Here is a 2,186-nt window from a genome sequence, read left to right as displayed (position 1 = left end):
GAACTCAAAACATTTCCCCAGTTTCACAGATTGTAGCAAGGAGAAAGGCTCTGCAGGCGGGGAGCTGCTCATAAGGAAAGAATGTTGATGCAAGGTCAAACAAAGATTTTGTCAACAGCTTCCCAAAACCAGACAGTCAGACACGAGGGAGGCAAATGGGTCATATTGCCCCCAATTAGCCTGAGATTCGAATGAAATCCCTTACACATGTTTCAGAAGGTGCAACCCAGGTCTCAAAGTATCCACCTTCGTGTGTGTGTGAGTTGTGTTTGTGTGATTGTGTGCGTGTCCATATATGCATGTATAGGTGTGTATGTTTGTGTTGTTGGCTGCTATCTCCACATGTGGGTGAGTTTCTCCTGTGCGGTGTCTTCTCCCCAGTGTGAATTAGTTTGTGTTTATTTAAATTTGATAACTGATTAAAAACCTTCAGAACACACAGAACAATTGAATGGTTTGTCCCCAATGTGAATGTGTCTTTGTTCCTTTAAGGCTAATGGACGACTAAAAACCTTAGAACACACGGAACACTTGGGAACACTTGTACGGCTTCTCCCCCATGTGAATGAGTTTGTGTGTATTTAAAGTTGATGAATGACGAAAACCTGAGAACACACAGAACATTTGAATGGTTTGTCCCCAATGTGAATGTGTCTGTGTTGATTTAAGGCTACAGGACGACTAAAAACCTTAGAACACACAGAACACTTCTGCGGGTTCTGCCCTGTGTGAATTAGTTTTTGTCTATTTAAGCTTGATGGATGAGTAAAACCCTTTGAACACAGAACATTTGAATGGTTTGTCCCCAATGTGAATGTGTCTGTGTTCATTAAAGGCTACTGGACGACTAAAAACCTTAGAACACACAGCACACTTGTATGGCTACTCCCCCGTGTGAATTAGGTTGTGTTTATTTAAGTTTGTTGAATGACGGAAAACCTTTGAACACACAGAACACTTGTGCGGTTTCTCCCCCATGTGAATTAGTTTGTGTTTATTTAAGCTTGATGAATGACGAAAATCTTCAGAACACACAGCACACTTGTATGGCTTCTCCCCCATGTGAATTAGTTTGTGTCTCTTTAAGCTTGATGAATGACGAAAATCTTCAGAACACACAGCACACTTGTATGGCTTCTCTCCCGTGTGAATTAGTTTGTGTGTATTTAAATTTGATGACTGATTAAAAACCTCTGAACACACAGAACACTTGTACGGCTTCTCCCCCGTGTGAATTAGGTTGTGTTTATTTAAGTTTGTTGAATGACGGAAAACCTTCGAACACACAGCACACTTGTATGGCTTCTCCCCCGTGTGAATTAGTTTGTGTTTATTTAAGTTTGTTGATTGACGAAAAACCATTGAACACACAGAACACTTGTACGGTTTCTCTCCCGTGTGAATTAGTTTGTGTCTCTTTAAGCTTGATGAATGACGAAAATCTTCAGAACACACAGCACACTTGTGTGGCTTCCTCCCAATGTGAATGTGTCTGTGTTTATTTAAGGCTACTGGACGACTAAAAACCTTAGAACACACGGAACACTTGTATGGCTTCTCTCGCGGATGAATTAGTTTGTGTGTATTTAAATTTGATAACTGATTAAAAACCTTCGAACACACAGCACACTTGTATGGCTTCTCCCCCGTGTGAATTCGTTTGTGTCTATTTAAGCTTGATGATTGACGAAAAACCTTTGAACACACAGAACACTTGTATGGCTTCTCCCCTGTGTGAATTCGTTTATGTATATTTAAATTTGATAACTGATTAAAAACCTTTGAACACACATAACACTTGTACAACTTCCCTCGTTGGTTGTTATCTTCATTCGTGGGTTTCAGCAGGTGCAACGCAGTCCTCCCACAACTTGATGTGTCCATCTCCATTTGATCCTTTTGACTTGCTGCTGATAACCACAAAATCCTTACAACGCTTGTGCTGATTCTTCACAAATTTTGTCTCAATGTGGACGTGTGTGAAAAATCCTCAGGACACAATGAGCATGTGTTCAACTTCTTCCCAGTTTGTCCTTTGTGATGTTGAAATAAAACTGAGTAAGAAATAAAGGAAAAACAGCAGAGAGATAGAGCGAGAGAGCGAGAGAGCGAGAGAGAGAGAGAGAGAGAGAGAGAGAGAGAGAGAGAGAGAGAGAGAGAGAGAGAGAGAGAGAGAGAAACAGACA

The 2,186-nt window shown here is 40.9% G+C and overlaps 1 pseudogene; it reads right to left on the bottom strand.

Annotated features, from left to right (window-relative positions):
• Positions 1-744: 744 nt before the first annotated feature.
• Positions 745-1,890, bottom strand: LOC144891605 (uncharacterized; annotated as a pseudogene).
• Positions 1,891-2,186: the final 296 nt, after the last annotated feature.

Source organism: Myxine glutinosa, chromosome 4 (assembly GCF_964187855.1).
Source record: "Myxine glutinosa chromosome 4, kmMyxGlut1.1, whole genome shotgun sequence".
Classification (NCBI taxonomy): Eukaryota; Metazoa; Chordata; class Myxini; order Myxiniformes; family Myxinidae; genus Myxine; species Myxine glutinosa.
This window is presented reverse-complemented; position numbering and strand designations above follow the sequence as displayed.